Genomic DNA, 24061 nt, shown 5'->3' with positions numbered 1-24061 from the left:
GCAGCTAAATCAGGTGCAGACAGTGGCCTATCTTCTGGGCCACCTCTGGCCAGTCAGACTCTCCTTCCAAAGGGGTAGGTGCGTAGATGCAAATAGTCTGAGGGCTGAGCTTCTCCCCCTCTCATCTGTCATGAGACTGGTAAGCCACATCTAACACCAAAGGTTCCTTGGTCAGCTCTCCGGACGCAAGACCTCTTTGCTATAGAACATGATGCTGGCGATTCGTTTTTTTTTGTTGTTAGTTTTTAATTCCTTGACGATCTTGGGTCTGTTTTCAGGCCATCCTCAAAGACCCCGTAGAGTATGAAAATGTTATTGATGTGGGCAGTGACCAATCTCTGGTCTCTCTAGTTCAAGAAAAGCTCCTGCATATAGGCTATTTGAATTGTCCATCATGCTTGTAAACTATCATCCATCTTGTCCATCTCATAAAGGTGTTATGCTCGAGTCCACACTCCTCCAGAGGAAACGAGCATTGTAGAATCCACCTTAATTGTTGCTTCTAAATTCCCACTATCTTTTTTTGAGATGAGATTCATCCAATGGATTTCTTTCACAACTTCTAAGCTGAGTCTGTATTGTTGGTTGTTTCTCAGCTGTTTCAAAAGCGAACAATAGGGCTTTCCTGCAACGTATCCGTCCTTCTTTACTTCTCACCTCTGACACCAGCTGGTGAATCCCCTTCTCTGTGGGCCTCCCCAATATTGACGCTGTGGTACACATTCTTGATGTCGGACAGTTGTTTCCTCCCACTCTACTGGTTGGAACTGTGTCTCACCTGATTATGAACATATACCTCGCTCGGGCACCGTCTCTGCTTTCAGCGTATACCATGCTCGGAGGCTGTTCTTTTACCCCAGTCAGATTTTTATTCAGAGTATCTGGTGTTGCCATTGGCATTCGGGGTGCCACGCTTCTCCTGCCACAGAAGCTGCAGGCTCACTCTATACCCGCCGGCTTGTTCTGTCTTCCCCTTTCTGTCTTGGTGTCCTGTGACCAGCTTCCTTTGCTTGTCTCGGGAAGCTGATGCACTCCCCACTTGGTCCACAAGCCGGGCTACCCCTCGGGCCAGTCTGCTTCCTCCTCACTTCTCGCCAGCCCATACAGGCCCCTGCAAGGCTCTCACCTGCAAGTCTGCCTGTCAGCCGGGCTCTGCCAAGCCAACACAGAGCACAATCGTGGCTGCTATCTCCCTGTCTAGGACACCCCGAATCGAGAAGTGAGTCATCACACTAACATACTCTTCTTCCTCCCGCAAGCAGTGCTGGAATCTAAAGAGGAGGTGCCACAACTTCTTAAGATTAGTGCTACCCCTTCTTCCCTCCCTCTCTCCCCCGCTGTTGCCCACCTTGGCCTCGAAACCAGAAGAATGGGATGCTTTCGGTAAGCCATGGGAAAGGTCTTCCAACAGACCCTGTAGTCTGTAAAGGCTCCAGTCACTGCCACTCTGTGTGAGGAAGGCATTGGATTAAAAAAATAAAAAAGAAGGCTCAAACAAACCCACGATTCAGTGTCCTTGTTATGACCAATTGCTGATCGGATAGAATAAGAACTAAAGCCCCTTGGCAAGGTAAGACCTTAGTGCATGAGCCAATAACCTGACTCTATGCACAATGCACTTGGGTGAAAGGTTGGGAGGAATAACACCAGGCTCTCCTCCTGGCTGCAAGAAAGAGACAGCGCAAGATTACATACGTATGACCAAGGTGCTTTTACCTTTACTGTGAGACCCCATTTAAACATTACTTGCAGGATATAGCAGCAGCGTTGTTACACCTAAAATGAGCAGAGTAAGAAAAACAGCTTGCAACAAGTGCAATCCAAAAGTCTAGTCCATCAGCAGAATCTGGGTTCAAAGATTGTGCCGACAACAAAATCCATAGTGTGATCTGTAAGCAAATCCAACAGTGGGGTCTAGGTGCAGATCAGTGTAACCAAGCAATCTCAAGGTGACCACAGCAGACATCGGAGGAAAACCCAGGAGGAAAAACAAGCCACCAAGCCAGATCAATCCAGAGGATGACAGCACAATTGGCATCCAATTAACCCAAAACAGTTCAAGACACAAATCTGAAGTCAGGATACCAAAACTTGTAGAGCAGGGACCAGGGGCAAGAAGGAAATGGAACACAAGGTGGGAGCGGGCAAGGAAAGCAGAGTCCGAAGGAACAAAGCAGCTCAGCAACGCAGTAATGTTGGGAAGTAGCGACCGGCAAAGCGCTTTTCAGTTTTCTCTTTTCCAGGCCACAAATGCATAGCTGCGTCTAAACATGTGACATTGCGCGGCACCAGGGTAACTAGTACCCCCAGTGCTGCACATCCCATAAGCCTCAGAGGAGCCTCCAGCTCCTGGGGAAGTCCAGGCGTGCGGTCTCCCGGGCCCCCGGGGTTAATTTCTTGGCACTGCACTTTACCGCACCTTCTTCTCTTATTGCTTTGTCACCACACTCTTCGCAGCCAATGTTTGCAGTGCCGACTCAGTCATTGCCGGGTGATGCAGATCCATGGTTCGCTGCCCTATTTACAACGATATATATAAGTCTCCATCGAAAACCCCATTCATCCAGGTTCAAGCGCTCACCAAGGAAAGTAGAGCCTCTAAAATTCAGAGGTTCCATGAACTCTAAAATTATTCAGAGGAGGAATAACTAGAGCATGTGAAAGCTGTGGCATCATGTTTTCAGCGCTTATCTCATTTACCAAAGCAGGAATGGACTGAGGAATTTTGGCAAGAAGTCTTTACTGTGGCTGCAGACATTTCTCCAGTAGGCAAGCAGCCTTGATACACCCCCTCCCTCCAAATCCCCAATTCGAAAACCGCTTCTGACTGTCTCTCAGTTGTGCACTTATTTTGGATCATTTAGGGCTGTAGATGCCTTCGGATTGGTCACTGCCACAGAGCATGTCTCGACCCATACTATTAAATTCAACAACCAACATTGACAGAGATTCTTCTGTTGCCCTTCAGTGGGGTGTTAACAGAAACATTGCTCCCGATTTAGCCAAGACCTGCCAGCATTTCTTAAGACGACAAGGACCTGGCTGAAAAACACATATGTTCCTTACAACTCATCCATTGGCAGAGAGCCTGTCATTCAGGCTGCCACCACAGGGGCAAGTAACCACATCTTTTCAGTCTACTCTGCAGGGAGTCTAAAAGTTGAATGCGTATGGTGAAAGGTTTTCGCTTCAGGAAATCTGGCACTTTGGATCTCTGATCGCATTATGCACCCTCGCCAGGTACTCCCATGCTACTGAAATGTTTGCTGAAAACCCCTCAAAGCAGACTTTCAGGTATAATTTTCCCAATTGGTCCAAGAGGGCAAAGACACTGCTCACAGCATACTGGAAGGTGGGCTTTGACTCCAAAGACTCTGTTGGCCATGCAGCAGGCTCTAGAGTAGAGGTAACCACTGATTGACAACACTCAACATTACTGTTCATGCATTTTGATGGATGAGTGTTCTCTTTAAGACCAAGACAGATGAAAGTTACAAAGGTTTAAAGATTTGCAGTAGATGGTAAAGTCTTTGGGACTCTATACAACTTCTGCTTCACCTTCTCCCTTCAGGAGAAGATACAAATCTTAGTATTTACATGCAAGGGTCCATGGCTGGGTACGGCAAAGATAACAGCAGAAACGGCAGCAAAATGACCGAAAGCCAGAGGGAGAGATGTGTGCTGAAGACCAAATCACAAACTTTGGTGGCTTCATGGTCAGCAGCCCCTAAACCTCTTTAAATGTTCCCTTCATACCACACGTCTCGTATAGGTGACCGCTTAAACTATTCAGGACATTTTGGCATACCCATTTGTATACCCAATTTTGGACCAGGTTTCTTGCCTCCTTTTTCTCACCCATACTCATACGTCCCGTCCCCTTTCCTCCATCCTTGTAGGCGTGTTCCAACATGGCGACGGTACTGGAACCTTTGGCAGCGAAAAATGTAGCTTCACGATTAAATTTAGTACAGCACGCAGGAGCATGGCCTTAGTGTGGGAACAACCCACGAGGCCTCACCCTCTGGCGCCTCACCTCAGTCCCTTTTTCCTCTCGGACGGTGTCGTACCTGGCAGCCAGAGACTTTTTTTTAGCTTTCTGCTTGCTCCCCTTCTTTCTTTTTCAATCTTATTTAACCTCCCTTGGGTGCCTCGCCTCCCTCGGCGCATGACAGCTGCAGGAGGATTCACTAGGTGTGCTTCGTGCGACCGTTTATTCCCAGCCTCGGATCCTCATGCTCTCTGTCTTGAGTGCCTGGGGCCTGATTACTGCTGGTACGTGTGCGTCACCTGCAGCGCTCGCGGTCACCGGACATTGAAGAATCGGTTGTTGCGTAAGCGGGAGATATTCCACATTTTTGCCTTCGGTGCACCTTAAGGACTTTGTCTCCAGGACCTATCGCCAAGGCTCTCTGTTCAGCGCGTCTCCTCAGCACGGTGATTCCTTCCCCGGGGTTCCCACAGGCAAGAGTTCCTCGGATTCAGGTTCTGGCAGGCCCGAGGCCCCTAAGGCTACCGGCTCACACGCAGAGGGGCCTTGGGGCTCTTCGAGTTCTGGGGGCAGACCTGAGGCTGTCAAGGCTACCGGCTCCCAAGGGGCGATCAAGTTCGTCCTCTTCTTCGACCCCAAGGGGTAAGGGGTCTTCGGGTGCCACCTCCAAGAGTCTGTCCTCAGCAAGATCCAGCACGACTAACGGCACAGGTGCTGAGGGCGTACAGCCTACCAGAGTTCGCTCCGAGGTCGTGAGTCAAGGCGTTGCGACTACCAGAGTGATCTCCGAGGTTGACGCTTCTGCTTTGGGTGCAAAACCCTAGCTGTACCCTCACATGTCTGAGACCTCTCGTGTCTCGGGCCTTCCCGCCCTCCCGCCTTAAGCTTCATTACACTGTCTTTTGCTCCTTTGTTTTGGGGAAAATTACATGTCCTTCGGGCTGTCAGTACTGGGAAACATTGTTTCCCTTAGTCTTGTGACTTTGTTACTACTTATAGTAACTTATCACTAGTGGTAACTTTTATCATTGTACAATGCATCTTACAATATAGTACAATGGGATTTTTGGTTACTCTAGGTGTGCTAAATGGACAAGCTCGTGGCAGAAGTGTCTCTTTACCATTTTTTGGTGCTTTTTGGTTTAGCCTTACCGTGTTTACATCGTTTGGCTACTAACAGTGGCTAGTGTCCACACATGGCCGTGCCACATGGTTTTTTGCTTGTCCTTTGGCCATCTTGTTCTTTAGCCTTCCCCCTGGCCTGCAAGGCCAGGAAAACCCTTATAAGGACTTCCAGTGCTGGGGAAAGCAGAGACTTTTGGTGGGCTACTGGAGGGCTATATGTGTTTGCTGGCAGGATGTGGGCTGGGATTGTTTGGTCCCAATCCACAAAGTGGTTTCAGTGTGTCTGAGTCGTATGCATGAGTGTTTCCACCAGTGGTCCTGATTTAACCCACTGCTGGGGGTGTGTGTATGGCTAGTCCTACTGTTAGCTTGTGGGAGTTTGACATGGCTTTTAGGATAAGAAGAGGTCCCCTGCACCCATCTTCAGAGATCCTGGAGTAACCTGAAGGAGCCAAGACTCCTGTCCAGCTGTGAGACCCGTGAAGAGACCAGAGACCCAACTGAAGGAGGTCTGACGACCAACTACTACTGCTGTCCTGCTGGAGCCCTGTCTTGCTCGTGATGTTCAGCAGTCCTGCTAGGGAGCTGCGCCCCGTGAAGGTTACATCAATTCCTGGCGTTTTCTCTGTGTTAGGGAGAATTCTCATTCTATGGCTAATTTCCCTCACCTAGTGAGTCCCCCAGCAGCTTGGCTGGATTTCAGGAGTTTATTTTTTCCACCTGGTAAGAGTGTGAGCTTTTCCCCCACTCTTACCTGTGTTTTGGCCTATGTATTTTTACTGTTTTTGTGATTGTGGTCTCTGGAGTACACCACTTCAGTAGCCCCACTCTTTTGTGTTACAGAGCACCTTCATTGCAGTAACACATGGTTGTCTCTTAGGCTTCCCACCGACTCCATTTTCTGGGGCTGACTACTGTCCCCCAGAAAAGGGTAAAGTTGCCATTAACTTTACATAGTTTTTTAACCACGGATCCAGTACACCCCATCTTATATGGAGTATTGGAAACGGTTAATTCTTAGCCCTTTTTATCTGTGCCTCTAGGAGCATTGTTTCACTCCCTTAACATTAAGACTTGGCTGGTGGCAGTGGTACTACCCTAATGTTCCTACTATGGTTATATTGTATAACGTGGTAACGTTTTAGGCTATTTTAGTAGCCTCGAACTTTAAACCCGCTTGCCCAAATACTTTTTATTTCGGCTCCAGTTGGGTTTAATCACCATTTCTTTCTGTTAACATCCTTCTTGGGTCTTTCTTTGCGCGGCAAACCAGGTTTGCCTCCTTTGTATGCCGACCTTTGGCTGGCTTCTGACCAGAAGCCCTCCTTTGTCGTCTGGGTATCTAGGTGGGCTGAATGTGAGGGAGGGGTGTAGTCGCCCCCTGCACAGGGTCTCCTTGGATACTGGACAACCCCCCTGCTGAGTGATTGACAGCCAGGCTGTGTGAATGGGGGATTTTGGCATGAAAGGCAGGACTCTTGGGCTGGAAGTCAGTCGCCACTGGAACTGCAAGGAACTGAAGTGAAGCAGAGAAGAAGACGGCTGCTGCAACCCAGGATCCCGGTGAAGCCCTGCTGCTGTCCTGAGCTATCTACCCTTCAACGACAAGAGAATATCCAATCCGGAGTTGTCTTCCCTAGAGCCTGTTGGGTGCAACCTGCTCACCCTTTCTTCAGTCAGAGCACCCTCTCCTGGGTCGAAATCACTGCTGTGCTGTAGTGGTCCGGATAGCCATCAGAAGAGCCCTCTCCTGATTTAAAGGAGCGCACCTTTTATTCATCATTGTCTTTTTTGCTGCTGCTGGCCTCATCCCTAGGTAGTGCTGATCGCTCCAGACGTCGTCCTTCTTGTCCCCACGACTGAAGCCGCAGGAACCGTGAGTCTGCAGGAACAACTGCCGTGGCACCAGCTTTTCTCCAAAGGAATAAGGTACTGTGCACATTTGGTCGTTCTCTCCGGCTGACCATCCGGAATCGGGGTGAACCCTTTTCCTCCACGAAGATTTATACTTTCTTCCATCCTTATTATAACGTTTCCTTCTATCTGACAATATCTAAGTACTCTTGGCATCTCGAATCTCGAACTGTTCAACGTGTGATCCTCGGCAACTGCGCATCTGCTCCATTGACACTGGCGCAGGCCTATTGTCATAAATCACCAATGTGTCAATTGAAAAGGATACGGTAACCAAAAAAGGATACAATTGGTAGGGCTCTTCCGGATCCTTTTCACACGACTTGATTGTAGGTAGGTCAAATTAGACCTTCCAAATGATACAACTCTCTGACTGATAAAACAGGCAGAGAGATGGATCACTGGAAAGGGCGTGGGTAATTGTATCGTAAGATATGCCTAGGATAGATAAAGTATCATAAGAAACTGTCCCAAACTCAAATCACTATGACAGCACAGTATTAGCATTAATTCGAAACACTAACCTTAAGGCCAAACTGAAGAATTTAACGAAAGTCTCATGAAGAAAACCAGGAGTGGAAACGACGATAAAGGAGGGGAAGATTAGTAAGGGAGACTTATCCCGAACGGCACGAGGCTCACGCTTGTTCCGGGTTGGTGCACCACAGGATAGCGTCCAAAGTACTGTGCACAATCACCTTCCAATAGTTCATGAAATACTTTCTTTCCCACGAAGAACAAAATTAGATTTTCACCTGTTAACTGTCACAGGCACCAATGGTTCAAAGAAGTTCAGAAAACCACGTGCAGGATTGCACGCGACGGCGTACACGCAGCCAGGCCAGCCGTGCTTGGAGACAGCGTTTCCGCGTGAAGATTTAGCAAGCAAACAGGATACACGCAGCCCAGGGCAGCCGCGCTTGAAAACAGCGTCCGCGTGTGGAGATTTCGCACGCGAACAGGATACACGCAGCTCAGGACCGCCGTGCTTGCAGACAGCTTCCGCGTGGAGATTTGGCACGCAAACAGGATACACGCAGCTCAGGACAGGCGTGTTTGCAGACAGCGTCCGCATGGAGATTTGGCACGCGAACAGGATACACACCGCTCAGGACAGCCGCGCTTGCAGACAGCATCCGCGTGGAGCTTTGGCACGCGAACAGGATACATGCAGCTCAGGACAGCCGCGCTTGCAGACAGCGTCCACGTGGAGATTTGGCACGGGAACAGGATACACGCAGCTCAGGACAGCCGCGCTTGCAGACAGCGTCCGCGTGGAGATTTGGCACGCGAACAGGATACACGCAGCTCAGGACAGCCGCGCTTGCAGACAGCGTCCGCGTGGAGATTTGGCACGCGAACAGGATACACGGCTCCAGGAATTAGCGTGTGGAGGAAAACACGCTCAAAAAAGGCCAAAGAAGTTGCTGAAGAGAATGCGAGAACGCAGGTCAGGAGTTCAGCTACAAAACGCCAAAATTGACTTAATCAGAACCAGCGATCGGCGTTTCCACGCTGCTTATGTACGCACTGCCGTGATACACGTGACGGAACTAAGTCACGTGAATTTTAACGACGTGAAAAATGCAGACGTCGTTTTCCGGGCAATGCATCGAACAACCTCCATTTCGAGTAGAATGGTCTAGTGGGTCTATGGGCGGAACTCATTTTGTATGGACAGGTCGTTCCTGGTCCAGAGATATGTCCAGTAGGCATATGCTTGCAGACCGCGTCCGCGTGGAGATTTGGCACACGAACAGGATATACGCAGCTCAGGACAGCCGCGCTTGCAGACAGCGTCCGCGTGGAGATTTGGCACGCGAACAGGATACACGGCTCCAGGAATTAGCGTGTGGAGGAAAACACGCTCAAAAAAGGCATGACACCTATTGACTTTAATCTGTTTCTTTGAACAAGCCCTCCGATTCCCTTGCCTAGACAAAAGTATTGCCTGTGATTTTATCCCTTTGTCCCTTGTTTGAAATTCTAAAAGTACAAAATGTGTTTTAACTTCGTGAGCATTTCTATCCGCGGGTACGCGTTAGTATCGCAACACCGGTCTGTCAAATCCTAATGTTCTTACCTTGAATTTGCTAGAACAAGTGGAAGTGGTTGTGTGTGGTGTATTTTACGTGTGGTTTAGAATTTATAGAAGTGAAGTTTTATGAACAGATGGTTTTAAATAAATGTACTATTTTTTACCTGAAACCTTGAGTCAGTGTTTGCTTGAGTCACCGTAATTGTGGTCCTTTGTGTAATCTCTAGTACTGCTCATTTACTCTTGCGATAAGTCTGGCTGCTCCGCTACTGCTTCCACTTTAACAGTGTAGTACAGGCTTGTACCAAAGGTGAACTTGTATTACCACTTTTAGTCTTAATTATGTGTAGTGGTCCGTAAGGGCACTACACAGGATTCTGCCTAACACTCAGTACCCTGCGAAGAAGAGCCTTCGGAAGTGTCCTGGGACCAGCCTGTGGTTGACCAGCTCTGAGTCTGGCTACCGTGCTGCTGACGTCGCCATTCTGAGTTGCGACGTGGAACTTGGGAGCTCTTCAGCTTGTTCTACAAGACTTACCTCAGTGAAAGTTTGGAGTCTTAGCGTCAAGGGGACCCAAGATAGGAGGGAAAGCCTGGCCGTGTCAAGTGAAGTCCTTTGCGTCGCCATGCTGTGGTGACCACTTTTCGAAACAGCTTCCCTGCTTCAAGTCCAGTCTTGAGAGGGGTCCTGCATAGTGTTTTCCTGCTTTCTTCATCCAAGAGTCCTTGCACCAGCGCAAGACACCAACCGGAGACCAGCTCGGTCCTGCAACCACTACGAGTCAAGGACTGAGGCTGAAAGCGGAAGAGACAACCTCAGACCTTTTTCTATTGACTTGCCAAGTCCTGGGAAGAATTGAAGTATAGGGGGTAAGTTACAGAGGTTCTTACCTGCCCCTAAACTCCCTTTAAAAGTTTTCCCAACTTTTGCAAAACTTTTACTATACTTTGGTTTTACAATAGTTTGCTGACGCAGGCATTCCGAAAGTTGGGGACACTACTATTAGTTAGAATACACTGTCTTCTAACCCTTGGAACTGTTAACTGAACCCCAGAAACCCTACCTACATTTTTGCCTGCATCACAAACTGTATGGGGCCTTATGCCCAAACGTTGAGGAAAGTTCCGACACAATTTAGGAAAGGACTTTTTGAAGTTAGGGTTAACTCTCTTTGGACATGTAGTACATTATTGATATTGATATTTTATTTATATCGCGCTCATACACGTGTTTCAAATTATCTAATCTCACTTACTTTTAAAGGGGTTTGATTAGTGTTGTGTGACATTTCTACCTACTGGTAGTTATTTTTCATAGTGATATTTGTCCATAAAGAAATAACAGTTTTTGTTTAAATTTTAATTTGGCTTTGAGTTTTGTTCATTGTAAGTCACATTACATAGAAAAACATTGCAAGGTCAGATGTTTCAATACTATCATATGCCTACATCTTTAACATATGTCTGCCCTCCTGGTACTGTAATACAACATGACTTTCCCTTTCCTCTCCCCCCTACCCCTCCGCCCTGTGGGTCAAGCAAGCATCAACAGAGTCTTTACAGTGTGTATCAATCGGAGTTCACTGATTCATAAATATAGGGATTTCCAGTAGGCCAAGTGTCGGTCTACTTGGTGCGTAGCCCATCAGGTTACCTCATTTGCTTTGTATTCCTAGGTATTAGTCAGTTTGGGCTCGCTAGAAAGGTATTTATTTGTGTAGTCCATCCATAAGGCCTCGCATTGTGCTGATCTTCCATGCAGTGATGCAGTTATCTGTTCCATTACACATATATTGGAGGCAACATTGATCCATTCATTTTTAGTGGGAACTGATTTGGATTTCCATTTTGTTACAAGTATGGCTCGAGCGGCTAATAACTGAGATAACAGACCTCTAAACCTGTTCCATTTGTCCTCCTCTTTCTCAAGACCAAACAGTATAAGATAGGGATCTGACCCTCTGGAAATGCCATATATGTCCTTGATCCAGCCCAGGACCTCGTCCCAGGATACCTTTATTCGTGTACAACCCCCACCTCGTGTGCCAATAGTCCGCATTTTCCCCACATTCCCGCCAACATATTGGGTTTGCCGTTTGGAACATTTTAGAGAGCCTAAGAGGATCATATTGCCACCTATGTAGCAGTTTGATAGCGTGTAACTTGTATTGGTTTGAAATGGATATTTGTGTAGCGGCTTTGCATGTTGTTCCCCACAGGTCTGGACTAACCTGTTCACCCAGATCTCTCTCCCATCTGCCTCTCACCGTTTCTGTGGTCCCTTCCCCTGCTTCCATCAGTTCTTTATACATTGTTGATATTATACCCTTCATTTCGGTTCTGGAATCCAATATCTTTTCAAAGGGAGTAAGGTCTCTCTTCAAATTGGTCTTCCACACTGGGCTCGTTAAGATGCCTTTTTATCTGAATGTATTGGAAGGTGGACAGTGGGCCTATTCCCAAGGCCTCTGTTAGTTCTGGGAGAAGGACAAAGGAGTCCTTTTTCTGTAGATGCCCCACCCTTTCTAGTCCTGCGTCATACCATGATTGAAATCGTTCTACGTTAGGAATGTGATCGTTGATTCCAGGAGACCATAAGTGGCTCCGAGGGGATGGCCTTGTGGTGATTTTGACCATATCTTTACCCTTTCTCCAGATGTCCCACATGGTGCTCAGTATCGGGTAGCCTTTGAGTCTGTTCTGGAGCTTTTTCTTGGGAGCCCAAAGCCATTCCGAGACCGTGGCTGGCGACAGGTAATGGTTGTCCATGTGGTCCCATTGGGTGTCTTTGTGGTTACGTAGGTGGAGGATCAGGACGCATAGCTGCGTCGCATCATAGTTTTTTCTTTTTTAGATGAGGGAGCCCTACCCCGCCCTTGTCTTTGGGAAGTGTCAGGGTGTTATATGAAATTCTTGCCTTCTTCCCCTGCCACAGGAATTTCACAATTGTATTCTTAGCCTCGGAGAAGAAACGTTTTGGCATTTTGATGGGCAGCATCTGAAAGGGGTACAAAAACCGGGGGAGGCATGCCATTTTGACTGCATTGAGTCGTCCCAGCCAGGATATCGTCAGCTTGTTCCATCTAGCTAGGTTGGTACGGAACCGCTGGAGGAGGGGGGGGAAATTGGCTTCATATAGATCCGCCAGGTCTTTGGTGATCTGTATACCTAGATATTTTAGTTCAGTGTTCGATCTTAAGGCCCAATGAGGAGAACTTGGTTTCATTTTCCTCTTTCTGTCCCTGCAGGGGAAAGAGTGTGGATTTCGTTTTGTTCACTTTGAACCCTGAGAGTGGACCATAAAGTGTAAAAGTATGTCATTGGCGTAGAGAGATACTTTGTATTCCATTGTTCCCAGGCGAATACCTTCTACCATGGGGTCAGCCCTCATTCAGTGCCAGGGGTTCTAGGGAGAGTGCGAAAAGAATTGCAGAAAGGGGGCACCCTTGTTGGGTTTTGCGTTCCAGTTTAAATCCATCAAAAGTACTCCCCATTCACAGATATGGATGCCTCAGGGGTTGTATATACCGCGTGGATTCCCCTTCTAAACCTTGGGCCTATGCCTATATTACGTAGATCTGCTGTCAGAAAACCCCACTCTACTCTATCAAAGGCTTTCTCTCCGTCGATTGAGAGGAGGGCTGGCTCATCAAGCATGTTCCGGGGTATATGGATGAGATGAAGTGTTTTGCGCATTGTCTGCTCCCTGTCTCCCCAGCATGAATCCAACCTGGGATGTATGAGTTGTGGCATTATAGTTTCTAACCTAGCGGTCAAGACTCTTGTGTAGATCTTTGCATCAAAATTAAGTAAGGAGATAGGGTGATATGATCCACATTTTTTTTGGTCTCTCCCTTCGTTGGGAATCACTGTGATCAATGCACGGGTAAAGGAATCTGGGGCCTTCCCTGTCTCTAATATTTCATTAAAGAGTTCTGCCATGAATGGTGTTAGTTGCCTACTGAAGGATTTATAGAATCCGGCTGTATAGCCATCTTAACCTGAGGATTTGCTTACTGTTTATCTCTTTATTGCGTTTTTGCCCTCTTCTTCATATATAGGGGATTCTAACAGCTTTCAGTCTTGGCTTAGTATCCTGGGCATATTAGTAATCAAGGACCAGTAGGTCTCAGTGTCAGATTGGTCAGGGTTCGTTTCTGAGGTGTATAGGGTCTCATAGAATTTAGCAAAGCATTATGGGATGGTGGGGGGGGGGGGTGTTTGTCGTGGCGGGAGTGTTTGTCGTGGCGGGGTTATCCCCAATTATTTCTATCACTTTTCGCTCGGCTCTCTGTTCACGGAGCCTGGCGGCCAGTTGTGTGTCAGCCTTGTCTCCTTTTTCATAACATTTTTGTTTCACAAGTCTAAGTTTGCGGACTATCTGCTCGTGCTCCAGTAGTTTCAGTTCCTCCCTTTTCCTTTTCGCTTCGTTAATTTTATCATGGTCGATCCCTATATCCTTCCTAATGTCCTCCTCCAGCTGACAAATTTCGGTTCTTAGTCTATGTTCGATAATTTTTTGCTCCCTTTTTTTAGACGACCCTTCCCATATCAAAATCCCTCTCCAAGTGCCTTTCCCTGCCTCCCAGACTATCTGCTTGGACACCTCACCAATGTTGTTTATTTTGAGGAATTAATTAATTTCAGTCTCCATTCCTGTCTTGAAGACTGCATCTTTCCAAAGGCTCTTGTTACAGCGCCACTCTCATCACTTGGTCGATATATTTTCCCACTGACTATCTGCCAACACGATATCATGGTCTGACCATGTGATCAGGGTTATCTCCGAGTGTGTTGTGCTACCGGCTAGCTCTTTGGATAAGTATATATAATCAATTTGAGTATATGTGTTATGAGGGGTGGAGAAGAAAGTGTAGCCTTGATCGTTTGAGTGCATGCCCCTCCACACATCTATCATTTCATATGTTTCCATCATTTCTGCAAGTTCTGTGCTGTCGCCCCTAATCTGGTTTCTCGTGTCGGGATTGCCAGGCTTCCTGTCTTTAACTGGGTCTGCCCACTGATTGAAGGCGCCTCCTAGGATGATGTGGCTTGAGGCGTCTAACAGTATTTTGGGAATTGTTTTGGTAAGGAGCCTAGTTTGTCCTGTGTTGGGCGAGTAAGGTGTTGCAATCGTCACATTCGCTTTGCCTATGTTTCCCGTAACTAACAGGGCCCGCCCTTCTACATCGGACCATGTCTTGGTCTCCGCAAAATCTATACCCTTTCTGACGAGGATTCCCACACCTTCCTTTCTGAGTGGTCCAGATCCCCAGAACTCTATCCCCACACGTTTCCGAAGGATTTGCCTTTCCTCTCACTTTGCGTATTTTGTCTCCTGTAATAGGAGGATATCTATTTGGGCCATCCAGAATTCTCTGGCCACAAGTGATCTCTTGGCAGGTGAGTTGAGTCCTTTCACATTAAGTGTTCCTGCCCTCAGGTAATCCCTCCCCCTGGTCTCAGCGTTTGATGCCATTGATTGTTTCTATAAGGAAAACGCTTCTGTTACATGACCTATGCTGCATTTTCACCTTGGATTTCACACTGTATTGGGTGCTTTGAACTGCTGATGGTGCTGCTTCGACCCTGTCCCCTTTTCTATCGCCCTCTTATCCCTCCCCCCTCCCCATCCCAGTTGATGGCGTTTGATTGAGCCCGGTTGATAGCACCAGACCTGCATCGAACTACCTGTAGGGGCCATTACTTCACGCCCCTTGACCTAAGGTGATATCTCAATCTGAATTGAGCCCCCTCAGTGTCCCCCCTCGATACGCATGACCATTGTGTCGTCTGCAGCTTGACACCTTACCGCAGTCACATTTTCAACAATGGGTTAAGGTCTTTCTTACCAAGTTCGTGAGTGTTCAGTTGTCCCCCTCCGGAGAGAGGTTACCTCTCCGGTATTTTCTTGAACCTTTTACATGTTTTCTCCTTGGTCCTTGAATGCGCCATTCTCGGTCTTCCCGCCTCGGTTCTTCTTGATTGTTTACTTCCTCCCGGAGGCCGATTAGTTTGGAGATGCAAGTCTTGATTTCTTTTTCGGATCTCAGTCTAATCTTGGTACTCTCATATTCAAAGGAGAGAGAGAGAAGGGGTAGTCCCACCTGTACCGGCTGTTCTTTTCCTTCAGTTGTTTAGTGAGGGGTCCACACATCCGCCTGAGGGCCAGCTTCAGAGAGGATAGGTGTTGGTATATCTAAATTTGAGCGCCTCCTAAAGTTATAGACTCGCTCCTTCTAGCCTTCTCAAGTACCCTGGCCTTGTCTTGAAAACGATGAAATCGGGCAAGAACTGATCTTGGTCCGCCCAGGGGGCCACCAGCCCTGTGGATTTGTTCTGTTATGGGCTCATCGATAGCATCGTCCGCAACCAAGAGCTTGATAATGTCATGAAGTGTTTTCCTCAGATCAGCTTCATTTTCTCCTTTTTCCGGAATCCAAAAAATATGTATGTTGTTCCGTCTTTCTCTGTTTTCCAAGTAGTCCAGCTTGAGCTTGAAGTCATCTTCGCGTTGTTGTAGTTCAGTCATCCTCTGGTCCAGTTGTGCTTCTAGGGTGTCCTGGTTGTTCTCCACTCCAAGTCTTTCTTCCATGTTGTCCAGCCTCTGCGTAATTTGTCTATCTTGCCTCCTATGTTTGCCCTCATATTTTTTATTTCTCCGAACAGGGCCACAATGTCACCTTTCGTGGCCGCTAGTTCATTTCCTGTACTGTCGCTGGTCGCCATGTTGGGATCGTCTGTTCCGATAGATATGGCAGTGTTTGCGAATGGGGCCAGTTTTTGTTTCACACTCAAATGGCCTCTGGGGGGTGACCTTGGTGAAGTATTATGTTCCTTGTCAGGACAAGCGGGATTGTATGTATGCTGGAAGTTTGGGTGTGATGATATCCCGTTTCCCTGAGTTCTGCAAGAGTAGGCCCTGAATGCAATTCTTTTCCGGGGTACTAATATGTAGTTCTTGTTGGGTGTACCGCTGTTTCCCTCACTGTATATTGGTTTAGTCGGATCGTTAATGTCTTTCACCAGGGCGTTGCTCTAATGTTCAACGTTTTTCTTGGCCTTTTACCCTATTATGTGGTGGGTTGGATCTGCCCTTTTGCCACTTACTGTACCAGGAGGTAGCCTGTGGTGTCACGTTGTATGCATTTTTTTGGAGGATGTCTTCAGAATAATTCCAGGAACTGGGCGTGACGGTAAGGCTTTGCTTGGTCCAGTCCGGCTATATTCGCACGTGAGTTTGTGTGCTTTTGATCCGTTGTTCACTCTAGGGGAGGTCCGGGGATGTCTTTGCCCTAAGCGGGCCTCCTTTTGATCATGTCTGATTGGTCACCCTGGAGAAGGGTTGTTGTGCAATCTGTGTGCATCCACCAGAGTGAGGGGGCTTCCTTCGTGGCAGTGACCCAGTGTCAGGCTTAGTTTGGGTCTACTTGAGTGCCAGAGTTCAGCACTATTAAAGTACACAGTTTCCCCTTATGTCTGTACAGTCAGGTAGGGGATAGTGGTAAGCAAGTGGCGTTTGCGTCGTTTCTGTATGTGCCCTCCAAGTTCCGGCCCACCTGTGTCTACACGTGGTCACTATGCCTTTACATGTCTCTCACTTCGGTCTTTTTCACATATGATGCGTTTCGCGGATGGAATGTTAATGTGCTACAGTTTTAATATGGAATCTCCCCTCCTTGCGCGTTTCGTGTCAGGCGTTGGTGTTGAGGCGTGTCGGGCGACACCCTTTCACGTTCCAATGGGTGCCAGAGCTTCGTGGCGGCAGAGACCTGGTTCGTGTGCTGCAGCCTCAAGTTCTTTATCTTTCGGGTTACTGAGTGTGTTACGCGGCTACGGTCTGCAAAACGCGGACCAGTCGCAGCGGGGTTGCGCACGGCAGGGACAAGACTTACTGTGGCCACCTTCAGCACTCGGAGCGGGTCCCAGGTGTCTGGAGAGCGGGCGCTTCGTGGCAAAGAGCACCTCACTTATCGGGCCGCTCAATCCGCAAGGATTCCCCAGTTCCTGTTCCCTGGAGAGTGCCTCACTGCCTTAGGTCCTGGAGGGCAGTCCATCTCCGTCACGCCACGTGCAGACTGTGCGGTTTCAGCTCCACTTCTCTGGTCCGGGCGGTATATTCGTACAATGTTTTCTGTTAGATTCCCGGTCCAATTTATAGTGGGGGGAGTCTTAGCCACTCGATTTCCTTCTACGGGGGGGGGCACAGGTGGCGGCTCAATTCACTTCTCGGGGCCGCGGCGGCGGCAGAGCTCACGCAGGGACCATGTTTGTCTCCGCGCCCCCTGTTGGCCAGTGAAATAACTGTATATGTACTGTCCAAGTGTCATTTGTGATTCCCTTTATATTTACTGTTTGTGGACCCTTTACAAGCTCACCACCTCTTGAGACTTAGCCTAGACTCTTGTCACTGCTACCTTGAACTGTTTTGGCTGCAGCTCCCCAGAGTTGTCCTTGTCACGATATAGGTTGGCCTTCTATACATCTGTCCACCGAGCCAGAGTATAGAGAATCAGTCCTAATAAGGGGTTCCGGGGCCATTGTACACTGATGCCTGACAGGTTGTGCTGCATCAGAAGTTTCTGCGGTTCACGATTATGTTGCACCTCTTCCAGTACAAGGTGCTTCCTTTCAGCCGATCCCGGCCCCTCGTGTCTTAACAAAGTTGATGAACGAGTGGTGCGTCTCCTCTGCTTGGGGGGGCCATCACCTATAACCCTATCTGGACGACTGGCTGGTGGGGCGGGTTCATCCGGAGGGTGTGGCACTCCGGCCAGAGATTGGCAGATATCCTGCATCAGCTGGGGTTCTCCCTCAATCAGAGGAAGTCGCAGTTCTGCCAGTCCCAGGATCTGGTCTTCCTCGGAATACGTTGGAACATGACTGTTCAGCGGGTGTTCCCCCACGCCTAAGAGGTTCCTCTCCCTTCGCTAGGCGATAGGGACTTTCTGGCCAACTTGACCACCTCGGCATGGTGGTTGCAGCACCTTCTGGGGCTGATGGCCTCCTGCCAGCTCACTGTACAATACGCTCACCTCAAGATGAGGCGCCTCCAGCTCCATCTGGTGTCCAGTTGAGATCAGGAGACAGGGATTCAGAACAGGATCCCAATACCCCCGCTCCTTCTACCCAGTCTTCACTGATGGACGGCAATGCCTCAGTGGGAGCCCCCTTCACCCACTGGAGCATAACCTGGTTGTGACGATGGACATCTCTGTTTCGGGCTGTGGGGCTACTCTGGAGGGCTACGTGAATCGCCCTCCTGCCCTGCCCTGGCCCTCAAGGCATTTCTGCCCCTCATCAGGGACAGGTCTGTTATGGTCAGGATGGACAATTCTACTACAATGTTTTACCTGAACAAGCAGGGTGGCACCCGTTCTTCCCTCCTATGCATGGAGGCATTATCGATCTGGCATGTGCCCTGACGGAGGGGGTTTGGATATCAGCAGTCCACCTCCCGGGGACAGCAATGCAGAAGCAGACCAGCTGAGCTGCTTGGGGTTCAACAGCTACGAGTGAGAGTTGCACACTGACTCCTTGTTTGCCCTGTTCCAGCATTGGGGGATTGCAGACCTGGACATGTTCTTATCTCCTGAATTCCAAGTGCCCCAGTTTGCTTCATGGGCAGGATCGGGAGTCGCTGGGAGACGCTTTCCAGATCTGTTGGCACGGCTGCAGTTATTATGCGTTCCCGTCATCTCCTCTGCTCCAACAGACCCTCTGCAAGTTCTGGGCTTCAGTGAGCTGCAGCCTCATCCTGATTGCCCCCCACTGGCCTTCGAGAACATCCTGACCCGACCAGGCTGGCACTGGTAGCCTAGTTCCTGACCAGCCAGTATTCAGCATGCTAAATTTTTGGATGACAACTGGGACATCATTCAACAGGTCAGGAGGCCCTCTCCTCGGTCCCAGTATAAGAGTAAATGGACTAGATTCTGCCATTGAGCTCACGACAAGGGCTGGACCCTGTCACCAGTACTCTGGATGACCTACTGGAATTTTCATCATACATTGCTCATTCTGGAGTTCAGGTGGATACTTGCCACACTTATCTGGCAGCCATCAGAGCTTACAAGAATTCCCCATGGCATGTGTTTTCATCAGCCAACCTGGTGGTTAAGACCCACCTCAAGGGGTTGTCTAGGCTTTTTCCTGCTGTGCATAGGCCGCATACAGTCTGGGACCTCAATGTGGTAGCCTCACTTGTTCTCAGTTGAGACTGGTCTTGGTTGCCCTTGCAGAGTTGCTTGAATCTTTGCCCCTCACAAGCCTCACAGCTTGTGGCCCTTCAAGTGAATCTTATTTCTACAAACTGTTCTAAAAACATTGTGGAAGACTTTTACTTACCTGCAAAGAAGATCTTCTGTCCCCCTAGACTTTGCTCAGCTAACATTGGCTGTCCTGGCTCCCTTAGAGACTCTTCTTGCTCTGACTCTGTGCCTTTACCTTTCCCACAGGAAAGGGTTACATTTACTTGACATTGGAAGCTTTAAAAAGTACTTACTTGTTTATAAATTATTTGTTAACCTTTGTTTTATTCCCCAATCTAACCTTTGCACCAATCTCAGCATTGCACTAAATGTACCAGTGATAAATCAATGTCCACAGTATCCTAGCTATTTAAGTCACCTGAGGGTGTAGGAAGTGTCCGTGTGCCATCCCCGATGGGTATCATCTGATTTAGAGAAACAGAGTGAGTTTTGAAGTGTATTATAATTGTTACATGTTTTGCTCCCTTCTGAAGAAGGCTGATATAACTGACTGCTAAATAAATTAATATTTGTTTAATCAAGAAACCTTGAGTGTGTTTATTTGAATAACTGTCACTGTGAAACTATGTATGACAACCCTACTTCTCACATTGACCCCTCTTGAGATAAGCCTGGCTGCTCAGCCACACTACCAACCTGTGTAGTACAGACGTATACCAAAGGTTGGGTTCCTATTGCCAGGAGGTCAAGTTTGCTGTAGTCTTCCACAGGATACTGCACACAATCTTGCCTAACACTTAGTGTGGAATGTTGAGTGTTTTCCTTTGAGTGTTCCTTGGATGTCATTTGTAGGTGAGCTGCCTGTGCGAGTGAGTGCCGGTGGATGTCTGTGTCCCTTTTAACCTGATGTACTTACCTTATACCTGCTATCCTAATTACATGTTAACTGAACTTGAAGTAAAGAAGTTTACTAATCCACCTGAGGCTGCAGTTTCATCTGTGAAAGAAGTATCCCTTTAACACAGATCCTCCAATTTCTGGAGTTACTCGATTTGGTTGGTGTCGCTAGATCTGCAGTACGCATAGTTTCATGTTCAATTCCTCAGAAAGCCTCACAAAAGTTATGGTGGTGGCTCACCTGCACAGGCAGAAAATACATGTCTCTCCCTACCTCGACATCTGGCTCCGGTGTCCCAGATCAACTGTCGGCTCCTCTTTGTATGGCCCAGCCACAGTAGGAGGTTGTATAGTTCAGTAAGTGTAGGGTCACTCCGGGGCTAATTTAATGTTGCTACGGGGGCTACTGGAGAGCACTGCTCCGCTGATTGTAGACTGTGGGGAACCTCCAGTTTGTTTGTGGCCTCTGGGCAAAGCCTGTCTACAAATTGCATGAACCCACCCTGGTGCCGAGTGCACTTAGTTGGTAGTACGTGATGGCTATGAGTGGAGTGGCAAATAGTACTGGGAATGCCTGTATAGTAAGGTCTCTGGTGCGGGCCAGGGAGGGAGGGGTTGGACATTGGACTTGACCCCTGTATTGGTGTTTAGTGATGGCAGAGGCAGTCAGATGTGTTCTCCTTGAACTCATGGAGGCCAGCAAAAGGGGAAGGGGGCTTGTGCCGTAGGCCTCTGCCGGGGGTGAGTCGTGTCTCAACTGCACCCAGCTGGTCCCGGCCTCGCTGCTGGGAGGTCGTGGGGGGGGGGGGGCGGGAGGATCGTACGCCGCTCCAAGGCCAGCCACGGTATGCCGATGGACTGGCCCCAAAGGAGCACTCTGCTGGGCCTCGACGGTGCCTGTCGCAGCTGGGTTCCGCAGCCCCCACCTCGTTGTGGTTGCGGTGGTGTGTTGTCAGGCCGGGAGGATCCGAGCAGGGAGCTGAGATCTGCAGGCTCGGGACGAGGGTCCTCCTCCGCTCCAGGAGACGCCGCCTGGTCAGAGGATGTAACTGGCCAGTAGGGGACGGTGAGGAGGGATGATGCCGCCCCTACCTGGTGTATTATCGTAGCACTGCGACTCGGCCACAGGAGTGCTCCTCTCGCACCTTGTCACGCCACAGGTAGAGTTCGTGTTCCGCCTCAGGCCGCGAGGCAGCTGACAGAAGGGTGGCGCCGAGCAAAGCGCCCCGTCTTGGGCCGATTTGTGACGTGGCGCTGCTTTTCCCGCGAGGCGGCGGGGTCACTTCTCCCGGAATTTCCCAGGCACTGCGGTGCTGTGCTGATGTGACCAGGTGGGCTCCGAATTGCGTCTGTCTCAGTCCCCGCCTCTGACTGGCGGTCCTCCGCTCTTGCTAACCGTCAGGCGGGTGTATCGGTGATCTGTGCCCCAGCCGCCGCAAACCACTTGGGGTGTAGCCCTGGCAGGTGCCTTGTCGCAGTTGTCGGTGTAACGAGCCGCGGCAACCAAGGCACGTCTACTTCGCCGTGTCAGAGCCGTTTCTTCTCAGAATCGCCGCCGGACCACAGCCTCTCTCCTCGCTGAGCCCACTGTGGTGATGATGGGGGCTGGCATGCACTCGGGACATGGCTGTTAACTCCCGGGGCTTCTCTGGCGGTTCAAGTTGCAGGATACATCGGCGGGGGTAGTAAGATGGCACACAACAGGCAATTTTTCCAGGATATTTTAGGGCACTGCACAGAGCTCTCTAGTGAGCTGCCATCTTGGATGGCTCTCTAGCTCCCTCTCTGGTGTGCTAGGTCATAATAGGGAGGCCCATCAGGACTTGGGGATGACCTGTTCCCTTCCCGCCAATTAGGTTAAACTAAAAAATGTAATTTTCAACACCCACAAACACATACAGATTATAGGGGCAGTTCTGGATACTGAGTATCCCAATATGGTGTGCCCAACTTCCGAGAGAGTGATAACCATTCAGACCAAGGTATCCGTACTCCACGCCAGGATTTTATTGTTGATGTTAGGACTTAATAGTCCCTGAAGCACAACAGCAAATGTGTCAGCTACATTGGTCCATGAGAAGCCAGTGGCACAGGTCACTGGGTACTTGAAAGACAATACCTGGGTTATCCTCTCTGCTTCATAAGGACCTGCTTTGGTCAGCTTCCGTTAACAAAACTCCTTGGGAGAATGGGAGTGGGGGCATATTCCAGCAGCCATGGCAGATAGCACCCTTGACTATGGGTGCATCCCTCATGGGACAGGGAGCTCCTTTGCTAGATCTTTTAGTGAGAAATTTGTGGGAATGCAAGTAGAAGTCCTTCCACATCAACTTGCTGGAACCCAGTGTAGTGTGTCTGGCGCTGCAATCTTTCTTACCTTCTATAGGGGAATGATCTGTCCTCAGAGACCGCTCTAGCGCAATGCACCAAGTCAACATGGTCGGCTGTCTGTGAACGCACAAGCTTTGCAGAAAGCGTATGCTCCTGTGGTTGACACTGGCGGCCTCTCACTTCACCGGCAGTTTAAATGTACAGGTGTAAAGACTCTGGTGTGTTGCATGAGTGGGAGCTCATTGGAAGACTGTGACTGCGAACTTCACCACATGGAGGTTTCCCCAAGTTGACCTGTTCACTAACCCGCTTGATTAGGAAGTGCAAGTTATTTTGCTCCTCAGTGTTCCGGAGGTGGTACTCTATAGCCAATGCCATTGGTGATTCTCTGAAAGTTCAACCATGTGTATGCATTCACTCCTTTCCAGCTGATTGCTTTGGTTTTGAGGAATTTGAAGCAGAGCAGAACAATGATCTTGATCACTGTGTACTTTCATGGAGGACCTGGTACCCAGTCATATTGGAAATTCTGCTATTCCGTTATTGGATGATTCCTTGTAGGGATGATTTACTGACACAATCACATGGAAGGGTGTTTCACCCCCAATGCCATGACTCTGAACCTTAATGCAGGAAATGAGGGGTTGAGGTACAACGATTGGGATCTTTAAAAGAAGGTTCTTGGCGCAATACTTTGTGCTAGGCGCCCCTCCACCAAGTCTATTATTAAGCTTGTCCATGGTGCTAGTTTATAATTCGGTGCTGGGACTGAGAGCTTGGTCCGTTGGCATGGTTCACCAGTACAATTTTCTTTCTTCCATTGCCGGTGTCTGGGCGTAGTGATGGCATGTTAGTGGCTATCTTGTGGTCTTTGCTACTTTCAAGCATGCACTAGAGCATGGTTCCTTTTCTACATGGGCTCACTAATGCTTATCCACCAAAATCCTTCATTGTTCACCGTGGGGTCTCAGTTTAATGCTCCCTTTATTGATGACAGCCCCATTCGAACCAATCCATTTACTACCTATTACCTACTTGAGCACCGGGCTAGTGAAGATGCTAGGATGCGATGTCGGTGCTGCAAAAATACCTTTTTTTACTCGTTATGAATTTGAGTACAGCTTTGGGAGCCTTTCAGAGGTGTGGAATCTGTGGGAGGAATGTATCCATTAAAAGAAAAAACATTAATCTGCCAGTAACGTTGGTTCTAACGGATACATATATTTCTCCCACGGATTCCTCATTGCCTCTCATCTGCCCCATTATACTTTAACATTGATCTGAATTTTTGAAATTGCCCCTATTTTTTTGAGTAGCAAGTGACTGATTGTTGATTCATGGTATCCACTCCAAATTACTCAGCTGCGGAAATTGCATTGTCGGCTTGGAGCATATATGGTTCTGATGTTCCTTCAAGTGGGTGTTGACGCTTATGGCCCATGACTGAGACGGTTTCGGAGCCACTTGGTGCTACCTGTAGTCTGAGAGGAAAGCTTTCTGGTGCTGATAGCGTCAGAACAAACTCCAATTATGTGGAATCCGTATCCATCAGAA

The 24061-nt window shown here is 48.7% G+C and overlaps 1 protein-coding gene across 4 annotated transcripts in view; it reads left to right on the top strand.

The window, feature by feature from the left end:
- DNMT3A (DNA methyltransferase 3 alpha) overlaps nt 1-24061 on the top strand; it is a 2439715-nt gene that overhangs the window by 2316191 nt on the left and 99463 nt on the right. The window lies entirely within an intron of this gene.

Source organism: Ambystoma mexicanum, chromosome 4p (genome assembly GCF_040938575.1).
Source record: "Ambystoma mexicanum isolate Mex_15411 chromosome 4p, UKY_AmexF1_1, whole genome shotgun sequence".
Taxonomy (NCBI): domain Eukaryota; kingdom Metazoa; phylum Chordata; class Amphibia; order Caudata; family Ambystomatidae; genus Ambystoma; species Ambystoma mexicanum.
Note: the sequence above shows the minus strand (reverse complement) of the source record. Positions and strands in the feature narration are given on the sequence as shown.